This window comes from Telopea speciosissima, chromosome 4 (genome assembly GCF_018873765.1).
Source record: "Telopea speciosissima isolate NSW1024214 ecotype Mountain lineage chromosome 4, Tspe_v1, whole genome shotgun sequence".
In the NCBI taxonomy this organism is placed as follows: Eukaryota; Viridiplantae; Streptophyta; class Magnoliopsida; order Proteales; family Proteaceae; genus Telopea; species Telopea speciosissima.
This window is the reverse complement of record NC_057919.1, coordinates 37574186-37598838: the sequence shown is the minus strand read 5'-3', so window position 1 is coordinate 37598838 and position 24653 is coordinate 37574186. Positions and strand designations below refer to the sequence as shown.

Here is a 24653-nt window from a genome sequence, read left to right as displayed (position 1 = left end):
ATACCCAGACTTGATCATGGGCATCTGTGGTAAAGGCCTTTATAAAGCAGTATTCATATGATACTGAGATGGACATCACTAAAAAGGAGCTAGAGACTTTGCTCCAAGAAGAATTTTCAAAGTTCATTGCGGGATGCAGGGAGAAGGCTGTAAAGATATGGAATTATCCCACAAAAAAGGAACAAGTAGATATCTTGCTTGAAAATTTGACCTTTGATGCACTCAAGACCATTGGGGAGGAGATGGAAGATAAAATCTTCAAGGAGAAACAAGCATCGGGTGTAAACCGAGAGGCTGTGGGAACTCATGCTGGAAAGAAGAGCTCAAAAGAAGCAAATGCAATAGGAACAAGCCACCAGATGGCAAGAGTGCAAGTGATGACCACAAGGACCACACCTTTGGTGATCCAAGTGAAGCTGGAACCTCCTAAAAGGGCCTTCAACTTCAGAGAAATGGTGCCATAATTGTTGTTCATCAAGTTCAAAAATGAAGGAATGATTGACTCGGTTCGCCCTAAGTATGTGGATCTGAACAATCCACCTGCATGGTACAAGTCCAATCTTTATTGTCACTATCATGACCAGCAGAGGCATCACACGGATAGGGGCATATTCCTCAAGCATGCGATTCAAGACTTGATTGATGATGGCAAGGTCAAAATTCAAGCTGAGCAACAACCAAGTATGACTGCAAATCCTTTGCCAACTCACAGAGTGAATGCGCTGCAGGAGGATTCCAAACAAGGGGGTCTCACCTTTTTTACCAAGCCAATCACGAGAAAGGAGAGATTAATAAATGCATGTGTTTATAGGGTAAGTGGGTCATCCGCGAAAATCATGAAGGAAAGAGGAAAGAGAGAGCTTTCCTTACTGTGAAGATAATGAGCCATGGTTTCAACCAGGGTTTGAGACATTCTTCAAAGATGAAGTGGACTAGATAGCCATAGGACCAGACCAAGTAAGTGAGGCTAAAACCCAAGAGGATCAGAGAATTGACGGGCTATTCAGAATGGCAACAATCAGTAAGGAAGAGGGAGGGCCAGCACCTCAGTGTCTCATATAACCTCTGCAAGGATCCATAGCAAACTGAGCAAGGATGATGAAAAATTTCCACATTATTGAGTCTAAAGTTGTAGCCAGCTCTGATGTAGTCCTGTCTAAGTCTGTTTCTGAGTTTGCATTTCTTTTCCCAAAGGAGGTTGGAAACTTCCAGTCTGTCGAGTCTGTCTATACTCCCCCTCTTATCGTGAATAAAATTGTTGATTTCGAGTATTACTTGTCTTCTTCTTCTTCTTATTCTTCTGAGGATGATAATGTATTTTAACATAACAACTTGTTAGAACAACTGGAGCAAAGAAAAGCTCAACCCATCCGAGAGGACACTCATCTTATAAATCTGGGACCTGACTAATGCCCTCGAATAATCAAAATTAGTATCCCGAATGACCTCTCTCCTCAAGGATTTTGAGAAAGTCTTCGTCTGGTCTTACAAGGACATGCCAAGAATTGATCCATAAATTGTGCAGCACAGGTTATCTACGTATTCGAACGCTCGCCCTGTCAAGCAAAAATTGGGACAGATGCGGCCCGAATAGAGCGAGAAAATCAAGGAAGAAGTCATGGAATATAGGTTTCCTCCAAGTGACTCAATACCCTCAGGGGTCGACCAAACATCAAATTAAACCTCAGCTGGGGTAACTCCGTATTCTCCAGCATATGGAGTAGAGGCCATTTTACCTGTGGAAATTCAGGTTCCTTCCTTTCGAGTAATGGACGAGGTCTAGAATTCAATCTCTTGAATAAAAAGGCAATGAAAGTCATATCAGCAAAGAATGACTAGGGCGTCCAACAAGGGGGTACACTCTCAAAATATCATAGAAGGAGGTTTGGATCTAAGGAAGCAAAGGGACCCGATACATGATCCAAGGAGAAAATTCTGACCCAGTCGAAGTGGTCCTCATAGAGCAAGTGCAATATTGCCAGTCAAAGCGGTGCATCTCACTGACCTTGAGAGGGAAGAATTCGGGTTTGATTTAAATTCTCTGATTAACTTGAACTACGTTCCCTCAAGGGATACGTAGACAACTTGATGTATTCGGGTGCAGTCTCAAATAAAAAAAAGAGAAGGGGGCATTGTGTTAGTCCGTGTCGTAATCCTGCCAGCCGACATCCCCTGCAAATGCGGAAGATCCCGCCACTTGGACTTCAAAATCTGTCCTTTTAACTTATAGTGTACCTAGGGTTGTTAGGGGCTGGCTATTAGCTAAAGACTCATTAATGTCCAGGATGCTAACAGGATCCTTGACACAGGATTAGACGAACAATTGAGTCATTAGACCCTCCATACGCATATGGATGGCCTTACATTATTGGACGACATCAAGTTGCCGTTACTGGAAGAATCAGATGTTTCAGGCTTCATCATGATGATGGGATCCTCGGGTGCATTTCTTCCATTTTGGGAAAGTCAAGATAGCCTCAACCGTTGAAGAATTTCGATCTTTCATGAAGATTGCAAAAGGAACAATTTCTCAAAACTTTGAGCTGAAGAAGAAGGTCGGGTTCAATACAGAAAGCAAGCATACCCCTTTGCATAACTGGAAAATACCTCCCCACAACTCCAGGGAAGGGCATATCTTTGATGATTGCAGAACTTGTTGAGCAATCTGGAAAAAGGTGCGACATCATTCTCAGAAAAATGGAATAGATTTTTGTTATGGGTCTCCCGCAAATTCCCAAATGTGGTCAAGACTGGTGGAATCAACCCCGGCCTAAGCACTGTCGAGCAAGAAGGGAGGCACAGGAATTTCACGAGATCCAAGATTAAAAAGAATACTTGGATAAGAGGAATGTTCAAGAAATCCAGTGGGACTGTCATCAGAGATGCCAGGGGTGCAACTATGTGGGATTCATAGGTTGGCTCACACCAATTTAGATCCCCCTCTTTGGTGTCTCTAAAACCAGAATAGTTTAAGCTGAAGAATTTTAAACCTCCAGAGGCCTTGACTCAGGAAATAGTGATTTTGCTATCAGATACATGTTGCAAACAAGTGATGTCAGCTTGATGTTTGAATTACCTTTTCAGTATCCATATACTTGAACCAGTTATCAATAAAACTTTGTGCCTCTAGGGAAAAGATAAGCCATTGTAATATACAAAAGTAAGTAAGTATAAAGTCATACAAATAATAAGTTGTTCTTACAAAAAAAAAAATACAAATAAAAAAAAATACAAATAAAAAAAAATACAAAAAAAAATTTGCATACTCAAGTAAATTCCTTGTGACTTGAAATAATTCTCTCTGACTTATGTAAAGCATAATTCACATCAAAAGACTTTTCGTTACCCACGTGAGCCCGCTATGACAATAGGCTAACCCGAATTGGTCTGATCCAATCCAGAGGTGTTCAAAACTTCTCTCCACTCAACATCGTGTGGCAGAGTTCGATCAGGTTTTTCCAGGACAGAATCACCATGGATTCATTAAGCAGTGATCCACCCGAAGTACAGTTAGGTCGGCAAATGAATCAATTACAGGCTGAGATGGCAGAGATGAAGCAACTTATGGTGCAAATCTTGCAAATAGTACAAGATATGTCCCCAGGGGGCACAATACCTACTTTCAAGGAGCCGGAGCATGCCCAACCTATGACTCGCAGGGTAGTCCCGACAGGGCCTAGGGTACCCACCAGGAGTGTGATGGAAGAAGAAGATGTCATAATCAACACACCTCAGGAGTATCTAAGACTGAAAGGGAGCGTATGATGAGGGAGAAAGTTAAAAAGCTTGAAATTGCTGTCAAGGACACAGTTCGCAAGGAGCCTGAAGATGATTTAGTGTTCTTTCCTGAATGAAAGATACTTGAAGACTTCAAATGGAAATTGGATAAATTTGATGATTCAGGAGATCCTAAAGCTCACCTCAAAATCTTTGCTACGGTGGCTAAATCTTGGGGCCTCACGAAAAATCAAATGGGGTAGACTTTTCTCTACTCAATTATGGGACCTGCTTTATGATGGTTGACACAATTGGATCAGGTACAGACTCAGACTTGGTCAATGGTGGTGAAAGCCTTCACAAAGCAGTACTCATATAACACTGAAGTGGGAGTCACACGGAGAGAATTGGAGACACTAAGGCAAGGCCCGACTGAGGGATTCTCCCATTTCATTATGAGGTTTAGAAAGAAGGCCGTAAAGATGTGGAATCGTCCGACTGAAGCTAAACAGGTGGAGATAATCCTGGAGAATCTGTATGGAGAATATCACGATTGGCTTTACTACCAACACCTCAAGACTTTTGAAGAGCTAATGGCCGTAGGGAAGTGCATTGAAGATAAATTGTTCAGAAAGGCACATGGCCAGTATAGCCACACAATGCAATATAACAACCAAAATTTGGAGGTGAATATGGAAAATTCAAGACAACGTGAGTTCACCAATTTGGGTGTGGCTAGGTCTCTTGCATATGCTGAATTGAAGAAACTGGGACTTATTCAATACTGTGACTATCACACCCAAGAGGGGCACCCCACTGATAAATGCACTGCACTCGGGCATGCTATCCAAGACCTATTGGAAGCAGGAAAGCTTAAGCCAAGGGTAAAACAACAGTCTGTTAATTAGACAATCAATGCCCTCGAAGAAGATTTAGAAGGGTTTAATCCCACCTCCTTGATCCAAGCTTTGCTGGTTCCTTCAGAAGAGGTAGTGGCAGGTCGAAAGTTCCCATCAATGATGTTCACCCAGGATGTCCATGAATCTTCTTTTTCTTCAACAATCGATATGACCAAGCTGAATGGGTATGAAGGCAATGAAGAGATCAAGGAAGAAGAGGTTTTGGCAGGATTGCAATCTCGGATTGGCCTTTTACCTTTCCATCTCCAAGAACAGATCATGTACCGGGTCTTACAATCAAGAAGTGAAGATTGTCTGGATTTGTTTTATGAAATTAATCTCCTCAACCTTGGGAATGACGACCTCCAAGGACTTTCTATCCATCCAGATTATCCTTTCTTCAATATTTTTGGGATAAGAGACCTCTACCAATTGTCCACTGAAGCCCTTTGTTTGCTCTGGTACCTTTGCGAAATATATGTGGTAGTTTTCAGCTTCCGTGTTCCAGACTTGTTGACCTGTATGAGCCAAGATAAATCGCATCCAGAATTTGTTCCCCCTCGGTCAAACATAATGACATTCCTTCTCTGGTTTCAGACACAGACTCAATGGCTCGAGCAATTATCCAGCTGTGCAAAATGGAATGTCCTCTATACTCTCCACAATCCTCATTAGATACAGGAATCGCAAGAAGAACCAAATGCGAATCTGATCATGCATCGGCCTCACTGCACCTTTCATTTGGTATAATATTCAGTTTGGTGGATTTCTTTAATAGAGGATACAGAAAGGATGATTGGGAGAAGATAAGGAATCACTTGTGTGAGATTAACGAAGTCCCTAAAGAGCAGATTCCTCCAAGTTTATGGGAAAATCCTTTTGATGCTACCACCAGTTTTAAAAGGGAATACTTCTTTTACATTGCCAACTTGCAAAGTGGTAGAATCGTCGAAGAAAGTTCTCTATATTTCTTCGACGGAATGGAGGCAGACACTGATTGAGGACATCACTGTAGCCCGAAGGCGTTAAACTACGGTCATTAACTTGATGAGTATCAGGTTCGCTAGCCGACTTAAAGTGGATCCAATACCCAGCTCTGGTTAAAAGGGGCATTTTTTTAGGATACAAACTCCACAATCCCGTGACAAAACAGTAACAGTACTTCACTCTTGTGTAGATAGGATCGCACTGAAAACATCATTGGGTCTGTATCCCTTAGGTCTCTAGGTTTTCATTCAGTCAAGTTTCTTTTTGTAATCTCATCCACTGTGTTCCACAGTTATCAATGAATAAGTTTCTTTTCCATCCATCCAATCTTTTTCTTTTCACTTCCATTCAAATAGCAGTTTATGATGATCTCATGACTAATTAAAAAAAAAAAAAAACTACTACCCATTTTTCCAATGTCAAAGTCTTGATGGTCAAAGATCTGGAGCTTTCCATACATTTGATCCCCTTCCAACAAGCCGGAAGCCTCGATGAAGATTTCATCTCATAAAGCCTGTTAAGGGAGGCCCCCCTTTGATCGCTAGTCATCTCAAATAAACCCTGAGACAACAACATCCGTTAGTCCCCCAGTTGCGCCTTAGCATTTTCCTTTAAAAAAAAAAAAAACTCACTTTGGCCCACCTACACCTCATTATCCATATATCCTCTTGCTCATCAAAATGTCCCATTAGTTTCTAGGGTCTAATTGGAAGAGGTTTCTCGGTGAAGTAAGATGTTACAAGGGCAATACATTTCCAAAGGATTTAAAAAGAAAAAAAAGGTAGCTCTGTCTCTACAACCAAAATTGGGCCAATCTCAAAAAGAAAAAATGAGAGTTCAAAAAAGAAGAAAAAAAAAAAGAATGAGAGCTAAAAAGAAACAAGAGTTCAAAAAAAAAAAGAGACAAAAGCAAAAAGAAAAAGAGTGAAAGGAGATGAGAGTTCAAAAAAAAAAAAAAAAAAAGAGAGGATACATTGGCTTAAGACATTGAGCACTTGGACCATGGGGCAAAAATAGCCACTTTTCCTTCGGAGACAATATTGTCAAAATTATCAAGGTTGAAATTACCAAAATCTTCAGTTGAGATACGAGAGGGATTGCCAAACTTCTCGATTACATTACTAAAAAGAAGAAGTTTCCCAACAAGTTCAGTTACCAGACTCTTGGTAGAATTTTGGAAGCAGAAGTGTCGAGTCATGGTTGGACCGTAGGGGCACATTTGAGTTTGTACCATCCTTTGGAACCCAATCCTAAGCCCCATTACAACCTAGTAAAGCCCTCCCAGGCCAAATGATGATGAGACTCTCGTCCACAGCTTCGAGCTCACCTGGCTATGATGGAACTTAATTATCAAGGCTTTGACGCTAAGGCATCTTTGTCCTGAATTACGTTCGACTTGATCCCTATTTGGGGTACGTAGGCAACTTGATGAAGTAATAATCAAGTTCAGTCCTCCCACATGTACAGTTTCCCATTCGTCCATGTACAACTTTGCTCACTTGCATCATATCTATCATATTTCTACTTTTCCTCTTTTTCACTGGTATCCCTCTCTCTTTGATGCGATCTGATGGTGTAAAGAAAAAGAAGCACGTCTGCCAAGATCATGAAGATTTATGGCTTATGAAGAGATGATTAGGGGATTAAATGCCAGCAACATTATACTCACCCTCTCCACCAGTAAGATGACCAAAAAAATTAACTTATTGCTGGGTCAATCTCTATCCAAGATAAGAAGGATAAAAGAGCATGAAGAAAAAGATTTGTTTCCATGAGACAATCACCAAGCAAAAGCATGTGAAATTAAAGGAGCATGTTGTCCATAAGGATCGACTCCCAATCATGAAGAGTCTCAGCCTAAAAGGCGAAATGACCGTACCATCAGAGAAGGATGATACTGTCTGGTAAAATGCCATGATTCTCCATGAAGGAAGGGAAGAGTGACATAACCACCCATCTTGTTCATACACATTCCCTCAATTTTCCCCTTTTGACTCGCTTTGTCAAAAATTCACCCCACATCCATTCGATGTTGGCCAATCGATGTTTGACGAGCCTATGTGTGTAACGGGATGTGAATAATATGTCTATGTGGAATTATGCATAAACTGAGTCAGAATGTGAATAACCATAGATTTTCAAAATAAACTTATTTTACAAGTAAAGATTTAAAAAAAAAAAAAAAAAATGTTTGAGTGAATCCTACCAAGGTTTTTTTTGGTGATGCTGTAACATATAGTTGTGCACTAAGCTTTTGTAAGGGACAAGTGTTGTACGACACAAAAATGGAGAATATTTGAAAAGTATTTATGGTTGCATGTGATGGTTTTTCACTTACTTGTATTTGTGTCATAAACATTTGCATAGAATCGATTACTTGTATAGGATTGTGTTTTCCTTTCTGCATGACATAATTTGCATTAGGACTGTAATTCCCTTTGCATGCCAAAAAAATAATAAAAAATAATAAAAAATATATACAAATATAAAAAAATTACTTGCATAAGATTGTTTTTTTGTTGCATTTTGGATCATAATGCAACTACCTAAGTTTTAATGGTAAACTTCTTTTCCATTGTCATCATAGATTCATGTGCATAGGATTGCATTTTCCTTTAAGCACTCCAGTACTCTGATTATGACAGCACTCATGTACTATCTGATTTTCATCATCATAGTGCCCATGCACTACCTGGCATCTAATGGTATACATGTTGGATTGCTTTTCCATTTTCATCATGGCTACACATGCATAGGATTGCATTTTCCTGACCAATGTCTTGATCATATACCATCTGAATTTTCATTTCCGTTGTACTCGTGTGCAACCTACTCGTCTGATCATGGCTGAATTCATACATAGTCTGGTCTTTGATCATTTAGTCCCATCAGACCCTCGTACGGTTTGACCAAACCTTCAATCATTCTTGCACTCAAGTGCGATTGGACTATCTGATCACTGTTGAATTCATGTACAACTCGATCTCCAATCGTTTGGCCCCATATACAGTTTGACCAAGTCCTTAATCACTTCTGCATTCATATGCACTTGGTTTTATGGATCACTGTTGATTTGATCTTTCGGTCATACCAGAGTCAGGTATGGTTCAACCATACCTTTTAATGAATCCTGCACTCTCGTGCAATTTTGATCTTACTTACACTCGTGTACAGCTTGATCAGTCATTAATTCTTTTGATCCCACTATATTCGCGTATAGTTTGACGACTTTGCAGATCTTCTAATCCTTGTGATACTCATGTATAGTTCAATCATCCTGTGAATCTTCGGTCTCTATTGTACTCGTGTACAGATTGACCCATCATCCTGATCCTCTTTGTACCCACGTACAAAGTAATCATTAAATTTCCTGATCCTCACCATACTCGCATGTAGTTTGATCATCCCATGAATCTTTCAGTCTCCATTGTACTCATGTACGAATTGATCCTTTTTTATCTAAACCCATGAATAATTTATCATCCAAATCATTATTTTATCCGGCCACTACCGGACTCATGTATGGTCTGATCGTCATGATCTCTTGACCACTTCTACACTTGCGTGTAATTTTGTCAAAACTCGTGAATGGCTCATTCCCCAGTAAGCCTTTCAGATGAGACCCATCCCTCACTGAAACCATATCTTTCCCTCGGAATGACTAAAGTGTGTTGTTCCATAGATCAGCCAGATCGGCTATAAGTACGTCATACCATTGTCTTGGATTGACCAAAGACTGGCCTTCCACGTGCCATCATCGACAGAAGATGTCTATACCATACGAGCACCTTCTCTGCGCCACAATACTTCTTTGGCATCAGGAGGGTCTTACCCTGCAGAACAAAGAAAAATATTTTCAAGAAAGGCCCTGAAAAGGGGAAAAACCCTAAATGTTGAGGAAAAGTCCTCATACATAAACTCCAATCATCTATCATGGTGATATATATGAATCATACTAACTCTTGTTCAAGATGTTAGCGCCAAGATCAGTTGAGTCCTCTTGCTCTCAATCAAGATTAGTCGAGTCCTCTTGCTCCCAACCAAGATCAGTCAAGTCCTCTTGCTCTCAATCAAGATCAGTCAAGTCCTCTTGCTCTCAATCAAGATTAGTTGAGTCATCTTGTTCCCAACCAAGATCAGTCAAGTCCTCTTGCTCTCAATCAAGATCAGTCAAGTCCTCTTACTCTCAATCAAGATCAATCAAGTCCTCTTGCTCCCAACCAAGATCAGGCAAGTCCTCTTGCTCTCAATCAAGATTAGTGGAGTCCTCTTGCTCCCAACCAAGATCAGTCTAGTCCTCTTGCTCCCAACCAAGATCAGTCAAGTCCTCTTGCTCTCAATCAAGATCAGTCAAGTCCTCTTGCTCTCAATCAAGATTAGTTAAGTCCTCTTGCTCTCAATCAAGATCAGGTGAGTCCTCTTGCTCTTAACCAAGATCTGTATAAATTTTCTTACTACCAAGATTCAGTTTTTTCCGAGTGTTCCTTTTGAAGTTTATCGAAGGATTTCATTATGATTAACCATTTGTTTTTGCAACTCTGCCGCCTTTAAGCAAAGCGTCAGTAGTACATGCTCTTGGTAACAAAATTAGTTGGTCTTTTGTCTATACCCTTCGGCTGTTGGCATAGGCCTCGGCCAAAGAGGGGCAAATTACAGACACTGAATTTTGTCACCCCCTTGGTGATGATGATGACAGGATATGGACGATGGACGCCGCACTTTCTTCCCTTCCCAGGACCTAAAAAGACAGGGCCCATGGGCCCAAACACACCCCCAACACCCAAAAGAGCCCATTTTGGCCCAAGAAAGTGGAAAAGAGAGAAATATCACTGACCACGGCACTGTGACAGTTCCCCACAGCACTGTGGAGGCCCCCACGACAACCAAATAGGAAATCACGCCACTGAGGCATTTTCTAACGTCGGCCGAATGACATTAGCCATGGCGCCGTGGTGGTCCCCACCTGGCCCATGGTGGGGTCCCCCTCCCCTATAAATAAGAGGGTCCCCCTCCCTCCAAAGCATGGATTTTTGGGCAAAGAGACCCTCCCAGCTCATTTTTTAGCCTCTTCTCCCTCATTTCTCCCCCTCTTGAGTGCCCGTTGGAGCAAGAATCCGAATGCATGGGTAGATCCTTCGATTACCATTCGAGTGAAAGAGCGGTTTCCACCTCTCTATTTCGCTATCCCGTTAGTGTATGGATAGCAAAAATCCCCTTCCTAGCCGTTATTCTGTCCACATACAGATAGCAGAAGAATATTAAAAGAGGGCCATTACATTGTTCAGAAAAGCCCGTGTTGGCCCATTTGTCTGTCTCCCCTGAGCTAGGGAATCACCGAGATCCAAGGTACACTCACATAGAGGTACATTTATTACATTTCCATCATTTACAATGTAGTTTTTTGTGACTTATCGTTTAGTGTAAATACTGTAAATGTATGTATAATGTACATTATATAATTCCATAAAGAGAGAATATTCGCCCCTTTTAGCATCTATAGTAAAAAGACCGGCTCTTACTGGGCAAGATGGGTGCCTAACACCTTCCTATGCTTGTAACCTGACCCCTTACCCGAATCTTTGACCAGACCATATGGAGTTCTGTAGCCCGTTTCCATTCATAACGGATAGGGCTACACCTTGTGGGTCCTAGGCCCTAAACCTAGGTGGTGACTCCTCATTGTTTTAATATTTTATGAAGCATGATCCCTCCCCCATGATGATGTGTCAAAATGATACCCCACTTTATCAGATCCAATAGTCTGTCGCCAATTAGGCTGTGGTAACCTCATTGCAGAGGACCACGGTACTTACACATAGTATTATAGTTCAGATAAGTGGTGACATTTGACCATCACCTAACCAACCTTATTCTCCTTAACTTCTTAAGTGTTTTCTACTTATGATTCGAGGATTTCACCCTTAGATTTTCTTCTTTTCTTTTTTTTGCAAGGGACTTAGGATTGCACTAGGGGTGTTAGTTTTATTTATATGCTCCACTAATGTTTTAGTATTTGAACATGCTAGTTCTATTTATTCATTCTTTTATGCCCTTCTTTCTTGTTATGACAGTACACCATGTTCTATGTATAAAGTAGGCTTAGGATGATTGTATTCATTTCAAACAAATTTTCCTAGGTTTTTATCCCAATGTAGCTTAAGGATTAAACTCCCAATTTGCTGTATTTTGTGAAAGCACATAATATTTAGGCGATTGGGTTTGTTATTCTATTTCCCCTAGGTTGGTACTCAAACACATTGCTCAAATTGATTCTCATTGTTCATGTTTACCTCTCTTGTTATTGGTTGTAGGTTGGACTTAAACAATGGCTCCAATGACACGTAAGACTCTTGCCAGGAAAGGTCTACAGATCTAAAATGATCCCAAGTGGTTCCTAACCGTGGAGGAACAGAACCATTACCAAAACTACTTCCGCCAAAAGAAGATTGCAGTGGGGTGGAGCATAATCGTGGATGACCTCAAGGCGTACAAAATTCGACAAAGGTTCGAGGCTATGGGGTGGAGCAATATTCTCACGCCCCTCGTGTCTTCTTACCCAAACCTCATTTGCCACTTCTATGCCAACTTGAAGATGGAGCTCTCGAGTTCTCCCAACTTTAGGATTGTTTCGTATGTGAAGGGGGTAGAGATTTCCTTCAATATTGAGCAACTAGTGGGCATAATTAATGTATCAGCTGCTGGGGTGAGGACGTACTCCCAGGAAGGAACCTCGTGACTTCATGACACTGGAAGCAAACCAAGAGTTATTCCTCACTCTAACCAACCAGAAACATGGAGTGAATGTGACAGAGACATTGTTTGGCAAGTCCTAGAGGGTGATTGGTCAGATAGTGCAGCATAATGTCCTTCCCAAGGGAGGGCACCCCACTGAACCTTCCGTCTACGTTAGCTACATAACATACCATGTGTACAAGGGGATGCCCCTCAGCCCTCCCTACACCATCCTCTGTAACATGGCTTTCACGGCGGAGCATCCCAAGAGGAAGCTGACCTAGCCCTACAGAAGACTTCTCACTACAACCTTCGAGCGGTTCAGTGTTGATTTTAGCGAGAAGATAGGGATGAGGCAGAGAAAGCGCCCTTCGATCACAATGTAGTTGTGAGGATGCACGCCAAGGCCAACACTTACAGTGGTGGGGAACCAATTCCCCAAGAGGAGGGTTATGCACCTAAACCTTATGTGTCGGGGCACGGGACCTCCTCATCTACTACTCCTTCTTGGGGAGTTGACATGGACCAGATTCTCCAAGCCATAGGTCAGTTGAGCACCAACATGAGCAGATCGACAAGCGTATGGAGCGGATCGAGAAGGAGGTTCATGACTTGAATGCCTTCATATACGATAAAGGGTCCGAGGATTATGAGAGTGATTATGGAGGGTATGAAGGAGGTGATGACACGATGGAGGGCCAGACTCCACAACATTAGTCTATAACTTAGTTTAATTTCTACACTTTTATTAGGTTTAGCTAAGTAGTTTTATTATAGTTCCTCCGTATGTAAGGACTTTTGTAGCCTTCAGCTGTAATTTTGGGAGCTTTTGAAAATTGTAATTGCCTCCGAGGGAGGGCCTGTAACAGCTGAACCATATTAATAGAACTTGCTTCTCTCATACTTGTGTCTGTTCTCTTATTATTTGATGTTGTTGTCGGCTTTCACAAGTAGCCAATCTTCTACCTATGTCACATGTAATTTATTGTCCTATAAGTTTCTTTTAGTTTCGAACCTAGTTGTGTAGAGTAAATCAGATGTTTCGCTAGACTGTGATTCAGGTACAGAGCATCATGCTCTGATACCATGTTGTCACGCCCTATCCCAAAAAGGGGTAAAATACAATGAATGGGGTATGACTAGGATGACACATGTCATCCCACACTGCCAGGATCTCGAATGCAATGTTATGAAGCACAGTCAAAAGCTAATATAATCATCACGATAATACTAGGAAACGGAAACAAAGGAATATAACATTTCCAAAGATAAAATAGAGTTTTAGAAGTGTTTAAGTAATAGTTACATAATGTTCATCTGTCTAGTGATAGGTGTTTAACCAAATGACCATTACATAACTATCAAAACCAGCTTATACAATGAATGGTATAAACTCAAAAGAATCAAAAGTAAAGTCTCTGAATCAATATGCCCCATAGGCACAATCATCACATTGACACCCGTCGCCGTGTTCCTCTATCACTGGCTCTGGGTCCTCCACGCCAATAAAATCATAATTAGATGAGTGAACCTCCAGGTTCGCCACAAATCCATCATCTGCAGCCATATCTAAAAAGGTGTACACAAAGGGGGTAAGCTCCACTGAGCCCAGCAAAGGGATGGGGAACACACAAACAATAACATATAGTCCATGATGCATGAAATTATTAACCAATTAACCACCTAGCATTCATGTTTAAGTCACTAGGTTCTTGCTATAGTATTAACTCGGGTAACATCGCAGATCACTTATCTTATTACCAAAATGCAACCTCAATTGCTACAATTGGGCTCACGCCGGTAGAAGCCACTCGCCACCCGGAGGCAAACCCTAATAACCAATGGTCATCTCTAATTTGGCCTCGAATCACTCCTCAGGCACACTGGGAGCCTCGTACCCAACACCTAAATCTCTGTTGGTAAAGGTCGTATTAAGGGGATCAAAACCCTAACTGCAATAATACTATATGAGGCTATCGCATCGAGAGGTATCCCGAGCACATTGATGACCCATACCATCTAATACCCGGGTACTAGCACAACAGGGCAAATGATAGGCAAGAGATAACATATCAGGGGGATCCGATGCCGACATACCTGACACCGTATCCCAAACCAAGCATTTCTAACATACACCACATCCATACATTCCACATCACTAACATGTTCGAAATCATAATGAGAGATGCATGATAATTGGCATTCAAATCATATACAGGATGAAAACATTCCCAATATCAAGTGAAATCCCAACCCCATTCACAATTAGTTCGCGATTCGATTATAAGGTTCACCGCCGAATGTCGTTAAAATACGTCGTCTTGTGGTTATGTAGAAGCCTATGAAGGTGAGAACAAACGTTAAGAACAATAAGGGAAAGCCCCAAGAGGTCCTTCCTAGGCTGCCCCTATGATTATGCCTTGACAGCAGGGGTGGATTCTTGGGTGGATAAACCTCTTGGGAGAGAATCTAGGTGAGAATCCACCCAAAGCATATTTTTAAGTAGGATTCTATCTATATCGAATTCTCAGGGGGAATCTCCTGGGAGGGAATACAGTGAGAATCCACCCTATTTTTAAGCCCGAATTCTAAATGTATTCACCTCCAGATTTCTTCCTGATGTTTCTTAAGGTCTCAATAGTTAATGGAGAGTGTTCTAAGACCTTCAGGGGTCACATAGACCTCATTCAAACAACGGTGCGAAGGGTTTCATAGACTGACCCTTCCATAAGACCTAGACCTAAGTTTTTAAGAGGATGGAGCCTTAGGCTTCATACACTAATTCAACGGGGATCCTAAGGTCTACTAGGGGAGGAATAGAGGCTCATAATGGGTTCACCATCAAGAGCTCCACCATCCACCTGAGTTTCACATAAAACCCTAGGTTCAAGCCACCCAAAAACATTGCCCAAAACTCAAAACCAAAGAAGGGAAAGAGGGGAGTGAAGACCTACCCGAACCACTGAAGAATCACCCAGGGATGAGCCCCAACCCAACAGCCTCCACCTTCTTCTCCTCCTTTTCCTCCTTTCCCTCTTTCTCTCCTCCTCTCCAATGATTTGTTTAGGTTGATGAGTAATGGCCAATGAATGGCCTTACTATTCTATTTATAGTAAGTGAAAGCCCTAGGGCCTGTTTGGCCTTAGCCCCTAATACCCAAAACCCATTATTCCTAAGTCAAGACCCAAAAACCCATTTTTGACTTAAGTTGGGCCTTGTGGGCCTACCCACACGATTCAACCAAGAAGGGTAGGCTGTAGATGGCATCCACAATGCATGGGGACCTCTCATACTTGCATGGATCACGAGGTAAGTGGGTCCCATCAATCAAAACCCTATAAAGAGTAAATACAACAAGGGTGGATCCTTGGTCGGATTCTCATAAGGGAGAATCTAGCCTTGATGTAAGGCCTTTTTAAACCTCAAACAAGCTCCAGACTTGGACCCGCACTTCAAAGACTTCAAGGGAAAGTGTGTAAGAGAGGTTTAGGGTTAGAAGCATACCCAAAATGTGTTTTCCTCGACCGTCATGGCGTGTCTTCCAGAATCCCAAAGAGTTTTCTAACTTCGACACTTACATTGTTAAGACACAAAGTGTCGATGTGACAGGACACCAAGTGCTCCTTTCAGAACTCTTCGCTCTCGAGACTAGTACTAGGAGGGTAGTCCATGAAGTCATTGTCAACAAACTTTCCCCAATCTCAGTTGAGGAATCGGTCCTCGACAATCAAACCTGTGAATTGGTCAATGATCTTGTGGGTCGGTTTGACGACCAAAGCAAACAGCTCACCGACATAGAATTCAGCTCCATCTACGTGGCAGGAGAATAATAATATAATATTGGGATCTCAGGTGCAGGTCTAACAGAAATGGTCTGTTCATTTTCCCTACTGCAACAGAGTTCTACAACCATTGAGATTTGTTTGTGTTCATAGGTTTACCGTTTAGGGCTTTTGCGTTTATGGCTTTGGATAATTTTTACTTGCAATGTATCTTATGTATTTTCCATTTGGGAGTTTTTGGGAGTAATTAATTTTGGATTTTCCAGATTTATGAAAAACCAGATTGTGTCTGCTTTATTTTCATGCTTGCACTTATTGTATAATATTTCTTGGTTGAAATGCTGATTGGTCTTCATTCTGTGATTGTTTATGTGTTGACAGTAACATACTAAAATCATATCTCACTTGTTCGACACAATTGTTGGTGCTTATTTCAGTTCAAATGTATTACACTTGTTGGTTTCTATTTTCTTCAATTTAGGGGCAGATCGGAATAACAAGTAATGAACTAATGGTAGTTACTTGAACTGATTGGACCATGTGGCTTTGTAATGAGGAATTTAAAGAATTGTTTATCCCTCCCATTTTGTTGTTGGTGTACGAAATCTGTTTTTGAAGTAGGGATAAGGCTGAGTTGGGTTGAATTGTATGAAATCTGTATTTAAAGTAGGGTCACTTACTAAGCTGGGTAATTTTGTACCTGTTGCCATCCCTACAAGGACCAAGTGTACTCATAAAACATAAAAAAAAAATGTTCTTTTTAGATATTAGTTTATAATTATAGATTTGATGGCCATTATACTAAGGTTGTGTTTATTATGCATTCTTGGAATGCATTTCAGTCGATTTTACATTCGTGGGCAATTAAAACAACTACATTTATCATCAAGGAATGCGAGATTGACTTAGAATGCATTCCAAGTATTAGTTTTCACCTATTGTAGCTCATGTAGGAGTTTGGACTTGATACTAACCAGGGTTTTAAGGTCTCACAGCTAAAATTAAGGATGTGTGATGTCTTAGAAAAGTTACCTTCCCCCACCTCCCCTACCCAATAAAAAAAAATTAACCGCATTGGGTTTGTTTGTGATTGATAAAGTTTGACCTTGATTTCAATTGTTCTTACAGGTTTTGCCACCACCTTTAGTGCCGCTAAGATTCTAAAATTGTTTTCCTTAAGTATTGATGTTTATCTTGTTTAATTTGTAGATAAACAATGTCAACATCCAGTGTAAATAAAAACAATGAAGATTACTTGAGGTATTTGAACATGAAGTGTTTTTGTAATAGAAGAGCATCAGTAAGAATTTCACAATCTTCAAACAACCCGAACAGGCTATACCAATGTTGTACAGAGTATCCTGGAGGTGGCTGTAATTTCTTCTCTTGGTGTGATCCCGTACAATGACCAAGTATAATAATGACTGTACCCAGTGACAACCCACAGACAAATGTAGGTGATAGAATTCCAGGCTTGCAACATATTGTTTGAGTTTAAATAATTTCGCAAGCGTACAAGTCAATCATAGCTATGGGTCGAACATAAGGAGATGTATGCCACTCTATTTTACTTACTTAAAAGCAACGCAAAGTGAACCAAATTAATTAAAGTGTTGGATTAAACTAACGATAATTAAACTAACGAATCCTAACTCACAAGCATCTACGTCCTCACACATATCCATCTAACCTACTATGTATCTAACGCGGATTGACGAAATTGGAGGAATTAAATTACCACAACCACACAATCAAAAGCAAAAAATCAAAGAAATAGAACTAACGAATGAGGCTTGAACCGGACTGAAGTTGATTGACTTTCTCTACCACACTTGAATGCTCCTACCAAATCTGAAAAATAAAACAAAAATAATTAAATTAAGAACTCAACATAATGCATGATGATGATAGTAAATAAAAAAAATAAAATTCCAAAAGTATGGAAGAATTAGAGAGGTAGAGAATGAGAATGAAAAAGAGTGGAAAATTAAAAATCCTAATAGAATGGAGGGAATAGAGGGGATGAGAGTAAGAATAAAATCAAAATAATGGAAGAAATAAGAGACTAAGAATAAGAGAAAGAAAAATAAAATAAGAACTTTGAACCAATACTCCCTTCTACCAAACTTGTAATTGTATGAATTGATTAGGCATTGGATGGATGTAGTTGATGAAGCTTGAAAAACTTGAATGAACCTTGCATGTCTTCCTCTTCCAAATCTCTAAGTCTTCTCACAAGAATTAGAAACCTAGACTAGAAAGCTTAAACTAGAACTAGAGATTAAGAGATTAAAACCATATGGAAGACAATAATTGAATTAAAACTTGCATGAAATTATTACAACCATGTAAATCAAACTCATAAAATCAAATTAGAAGCTAAAAGTCAAAAATTAAAAGAAGAAGAAGAAGAAATTTCATTGAGAATTGAACTAGAACTTGAACACTTTACAACCCCCAACCCTTGGGTAATCATAGGAGAAGGAGAGAAGAAGAGAGAAGAGGGAGGGAGCACCACGGTTTTGGGAAGCTCTCTCCTTCTAAAAATCGTGGAGGGTGGAGAGAGTCCTCCCAAAATAATATTCTCTCATCTCTCTTTCCTTTACAATTTGCTTGAATCCCAAGGAAAAAAAAAAAAAAAGTAAGAGGTGTACAAAGCTTAGTCCAATAAACTTGCTATTTTCCAAAAAGTAGACTTTTCAATTTAATTCTTGTGCTTTATTTTCTTTGCAGGAGTCTTCTCCAAGTAATGTGATTAAGGCATCTCCAATTTCTGACTTTTCAACCTTCCAAGGATGAGAGAATCTTCTCCACAAATCCATCCATAGATAAATTCCTAAAATGCCCTTGGAAATTTGGAGGAGAGAGAGAGTGATGACTAGGATTCCATTTAAGGAATTAATTAAATCCCCATGATGTCCTTAAAATATCGTGGAGCATGTGCGAGAGGAGAGATTTTAGGAGAGAGAGGAGGGGTTTTAAGAAATATGGGAGAGAGAAACTATGGTGGGGAGTTAGAGGAAAAATGGGAACCATGGAATGAGATGGGATAAGGAAAAACAAAATAAAAAAATAAAAAAAAGAAAAGTGAAAATGGAAAGTGGATGGGAGAGAGCATGGAAAGGGAGATAAAATAGGGGAGAGAGAGAAGAAGAAGAAGTTAGGAAAGAGGGAGAGAGAAACACGAGTTGGAGAGAGTATCTTTTTTTTTTATTATTATTTTTTTTTCTTCCTTTCCTATCTCTCCTACTATTTCTCCTTTCTTTCTTGTGCAAATCCCATCTTGGCCGATCCTTGCTTGCAACCCGCTTTCTAGTCAAACTTCTAATTTGAATATGAAATTCCTCCTTTGTCCTTGGCTGCTTCAGTGAGAATTATTCCCATCCTACCCTTGGTCACATGTGCACAGGTGTAGGTCCCATGTGGCTTTTCTCTCTCCTCCAATAGTGAAAAATGCAAAAAGAGGGTAAATGCTTGAGAGGATCTCAACTGTTGATCATAATTGTCTTCCTTGATGCCAAATATAACTCTCCAAAAATTCAGACTGGCCCGGGATTGTATTTCGGCTCATTTCTGGCCCATTGTTCTTTCCTACCTTGAAAAGAATAATCGCTTGCATGGTGGCCTAAACGGATGCATAATTGAATTCCGTCATGCCCATCTTTATCAAAATTCAGTCCCCTTTACAGCCATGGAAAGAAATATAGTGACTTTACGTGTAGATTAGGACATGTAGCTCCCGATAGCCCAGAATAGCATAAAATGACCAAAAACTTGAAAAGAACAGGAAAGCACCCGAGTAACTCTGTTTAATGTGGTAAAATGCATGCTTTATACCCTAAGATTTCATAGTTAAATGTGCTCATCAGATTCCCCGACACTTGAACTTTGCTTGTCCTCAAGTAAACAAAACAATAACTAATCTAAAATGCAGAAGTCCTAACTCACTTTCGTAGGAATCACAGTTGCACTTAGCATGTGCAACAAGCCTTTGAACCCCTAGATTACCCCTAATGGACGAGGTTTGACTCATGGGTGTTTGCAGTGAATGTACACCCAAAATTCAATAAGTCAAAAACAATGCTGCAAATTTTAATCATGGCATAAGTAGGATACTGCACACAATCCCTAAAAGTGCTCAACTAAAGATCAAGGAGCCAAAGATTTCCCCATACTTGAATTTTATTACCCCACATCAATTCAAGCAACAAGCATATATCAAGATTAAGGGATCTCCTCATATCTTCTGAACACTGCTCACCTTCAGGTAAACCACTCATAGCATCGATGGAACCGAAGACTCAGGCTTTGAGCATTTTTTGACCATACTTTCTTTTCAGACATTAAGGCAATAGCTTTTCTTTCTCTACAGTAAACTCTATTTCTACTCCATTACTGTTCCCTAAATGACATGGTGAACCATACACCAGACACCCAAGTACTTGATAGCTTCACTTTTTGCATATATCTATAAAGACATTGAGACATTGATGCAAGAGTTTTTTTTTTTTTTTTTTTTTTTTTGAGTTTCTTTCCAAGGAATTTCGAACTAGTCACCCTGCTTCTTGAGGCACCAGTATCCTGTCTAGTTCCAAGGAATTCCACTTTCATTTCTTCTCTTCTTTTTTATTTTTTTTTCATTTACTTCCATGCCTTGCCACAAACAAATTGGTCTCAGCTACTAGCCAAAAGATCAAAGGGTCCATAAAACACACAGACGAATCTAACCATCAAACGAAATAGTGCTCATATTTTCTAACTCAATCCCCATCACTAGATACGCACTAATTACAGTCCTTGAAAAGGGATTTTTTTATTATTTCGCATGCTAGGGCACCTAATTCCCTCTTTCTCCTGCTTCACAATCAAAGAAACATATGCACAAAACCAAAACTACCGTCACAATCAAAATTCACCAATTAAGTTCACACACCCCCCCCCACACACTTAATTCATGCAGTGTCCTCAATGCATGTAGAAAATAAAGAATAAGGACAAGGGAGGAGATGAGGGGGCTTACCAGATATAATCAACAAAGAGGATCATGAAGAGTCATGAGCTCTACAAAAGGTACTTGGGGCATCACTAGAAATCTCAATCCATGGCTGGTAAATGTAAAAAGAGCTTCAAAACCAAAAAATACTCGGCCATGAATTTTAGTAAAGCGAGAAATAATATAGAAGTTAAGCACAAATGATAAATACCCAACAGGAAAATCTGTCCACATGGGACAGTGGAAAATGAAAGCAGTGAAAAATAGTTTATGTAGACAAATCCTCCCATTCCGTCCCATGATCAATGCAAAATGCATGTCATTATCGCAAAAACCAACCAAGAATGGATCGCAGTAAGCATCAAAAGGATCATGAATAGCAGTAACCTCACCAAGATAATCATAAAAAATGAAAGGTTTACTCAAATCAATCCTAGCAATAAAACTATCCGCCCTTTGCATAATTTGGTTAGCCAAATAGGGATCACAATAATATGCTTGAAGAGCATCATAACTAATATTGTCCTCCTCAATAAAATCATCAAACCTAGGAGGTTTGAACAAATCAACATGTGAGACAAAACAATCCTCAGTATGACAATCATCTGGGTTTTCCAAAGAAAGAGAGGGAGATCAAATTTCCTGGGTTTCTATGCTATCATGAAAATCTGATTCTAAATCAGTAAAAACACTAGGCTCACTAAGATCAAAAATTTTAGGCAAAAGTTGGACTTCCCTAGGTCGCTCATTAAACTTCGCTTCACTAACGTCTTCAGGAACTTCAATCTCAACAAATAAATCATCTTGAAAATCATATTGTTGGGGGTGACTCTCATTAACGTCAAACTGGGGTGGTGGACTTTCAACATCATTAAACTGGGGGTGGGGCGGTTCATTCTGAACTGGAATCTGATAACACAGATTAGGTTCAGGCTGATTAGGTAATTTACCCGTTTCCTCCTGCATTATGGTGATCATTGAGAGAATTGCTTCTCCATGTTATTACTACTTTCTATGAAAAGGGCAACATTCTTCGTAAACTCACTCATTCCGGCCTCCTCACCCATTTTTTGAAACTCAGGGGGTTGTTGATATGGTGCAAGGGGAGGCAGCTCATTTAGATTCAATGGAGGGTTGGGCATTAGAGGACCAAACTGACCATGATATTGGAAATTGGGTGATCCATCTTGATTATTCCAGTGATCCCATGAGAAATTGGGATGATCACTCCACCCCTGATTGTAATTGCAAAAAGAATTGTGCTGAAATAGAGGACTCAAATTCTCATCACCATAGCTACCCCTATAAAGATTAGGGCATCCTTCCACAACACGGATAGTATGGGGATGTGACCAATTAAAATTTTTTGAAGGCCCATAGTTGGGTTGGGGAACAAAATTGTACCGGGGTGGTGCAAAGTGATTCTCTAACTCACTACTTTTGGCCACCCTAGCATGGTTAATCCTTTCCCCAAAAGTCATGGCTGCCTTTGCATGGTTCCACCTTTCCCCCAAAGTCATAGGTGGAGGTGTATCTCCCATTATTCCAAACATGCATAAACTAACCACCGATCCAAAATTGAGGTCTCCCATTATTTCAAAATATGTTAGCAAACTCCCGGCTTCACCGAAGGCTAGATGACACTGACGTTTGGTTCGAAGGTAATTATTAAGATCTACCCTGATGTAACCTAGGTGTTCGCTACCACCTACTTGCATGCCCATTAAATCAAAAGTAGCATTGGGCCTGATACCGGAATCATCAGCCAAATCTATTCTATAAGCATCTACATTTAAGATTTGGCACTGAGACTGCATCAAATGAGTAGTAGCTAGTAGCTAGTGTATGCAATTCATGATTGTGGTCATCAAAAAAATCTTTACAATCATATTGACCATCTTTCAACTTAGATATACACAATCTTGCAAGGCAATCGGTTCTAGTTTTTGCACGAGGTTCCTTTGTGAGTATATCTCTCTTGTCCATTTTACAATGTCCGTGTTTATTATATACAAATCTCCTCTATATAATGATTGTTGGATCTTTCTTGCTCTTATGTGCATGATCTCTCCTAATACTAAAACCAATCTTTCTACCATACTGGTTATAAAACTCATATGCATCATTTTCCGATCTAAACGTCATGCCAATCCGAGGTATGTCCTCGACATACACATCTTCAGCACGATTATCAATCGGTGAAATCACTGGGTTGGACATATTTGACCTTGTAAAAGATGGATACTTTCAAATTCAGGAAGTCAATACTGGCAATGACCGACTGTAATTTATAGACATTTGCAACAAGAGTAACTACATAAAAAATTATAAGGAAGTCTATACTGGCAATGACCGACTGCAATTCATAGACATACGCATACAACTACACAATGTTTTATTTCCAGGGAATGTCTAGATAATTCTAATGTAAAGAAATAGGAACACAAAGGGTATACTAATTGTTTTCTTCTTGTTGCCTTCTTCTCTTTTTTAGTGTTTACTCCAAACCCATGAATCCTAAAGCTTGCATGGTAGTAATGACTAGAAAACCAGATCCAATCATTTTTTACATGAGCAGAGCAAGCCAAAAAAATGGTAATCATTCTGATGTGGGAGATATGATATAATACCTTATATAAGTTAATGCATATATGTGTACAATTGATGATTTGTGCTTAACTATTCTTGTTTCTTTCTTTTCCTATAGTTGAAATTAATTCTAAATAAAGTGCTGAAAATCAAGAGTAAAAAATGCATCTTGGTGGATAAATCTGATTCCGTTGAGCTTTACTGTTGGGGTTAATGGGATTTACTGTTGCAACTTATTTCGTTAGAGGTTTACAAGGGGCTAATGGGATTTTACGGGTTGTGTTGATAAGATCGACTGGCTCTGCATTAGGTGTTCTACTCTCATTGTTGTTTTTTTTTTTTTTAGGTGAATATCTCACTGCACAATATAACCTATTAAATGATTTTTCTAACAATGAAATAAAAATAGAAACAGAGTTGTATATCTGGAAGTAACACTAGGTAATGAGCTTAGAAGCAAAATAATAGAAATCACATCAAAGAAATAACTCATATGGTATGGGAAATTTTTATCCATCACTGGCCATTGTAGGATTGTGTTTTCTGCAGATCCGCCCATTGATTTGGTTAGTGAAAAAAGCACTAAAATCAAACAAAATAGATCATCCTTTTACTCTGAGGAATGCGAAGAAACAGAGAAGGCAAAACCCTAAATATCGATCAACACGAACTTGATAGATCGAAAGGGAAAGAAGTGACCCTGATTAGAACGAGACTTACCAGTGCAACTCGAAGGATCACATAAGTTTTCTCACATAAGCTAGCTGACGGAGCGACGGAGTGACGGAGAGGTTCTGCAACTCGTTTTAGAGCTTTTCTTTCGAAATGAAATGGGGATGAATGAAATGGAGATGGGTTTGGTTCGGTTATAAATGGATTTAGTTTGGGGTGAGATTGAACTGGTCGGGTTGGGTTGTTTTGGGGTTTATGGTGGTTCAGACAAGTCTCATAAAA

The 24653-nt window shown here is 39.9% G+C and overlaps 1 non-coding gene across 1 annotated transcript; it reads right to left on the bottom strand.

Annotated features, from left to right (window-relative positions):
* Nucleotides 1-24145: 24145 nt before the first annotated feature.
* LOC122660617 lies at nucleotides 24146-24224 on the bottom strand. The gene has a single exon (XR_006332728.1). It is a non-coding gene; the product is annotated as a small nucleolar RNA snoR117 (small nucleolar RNA).
* Between the last annotated feature and the right edge of the window lie 429 nt (nucleotides 24225-24653).